Below are 527 nucleotides of genomic sequence, written 5' to 3' on the forward strand. Positions count from 1 at the left end.
GGCCAGCATTATGATGGGAGGAAACCGGAAAGAGCTCAGTGGAAACCAACGACCATCCGCAGGTTGGTGCCAGACTTTCCCACTTACGTCAACCTATTTGTCAAGCAATTTGAATCTTTAGTCATGAATATATATACATGAATTATATACTGTTCAAATATGTACAATGTAGAAAACATTCTAATTGTATCTTTGTTTGAATTTTTGAAATTTTGGTAAATATGGCCTCTGAACTTGTTTTAAAGTTTTATCTGTATTTATAATGTGGACATTTGTAAAGGGCCTACACAGGATTGCCAGCAATTACAGGTTTCAAAATGTTAAGCATTTTTTTCTTGAAGCTAATTACATATAACAGCAGTTTTACATAAAAAGATGAATGTATTATGCCTACAGTTTACTCAAATGACATGCATGTAGGATGATTTTTTACTTCGAAACTACTAAAAAAATTTTTTTTTTTTACTTTAAAACTTAAATGTAATTTTCCAACCGCAGCCACACAACACAAGCATAGGATGTGATGA

Source organism: Liolophura sinensis, chromosome 2 (assembly GCF_032854445.1).
Source record: "Liolophura sinensis isolate JHLJ2023 chromosome 2, CUHK_Ljap_v2, whole genome shotgun sequence".
Lineage (NCBI taxonomy): Eukaryota > Metazoa > Mollusca > Polyplacophora > Chitonida > Chitonidae > Liolophura > Liolophura sinensis.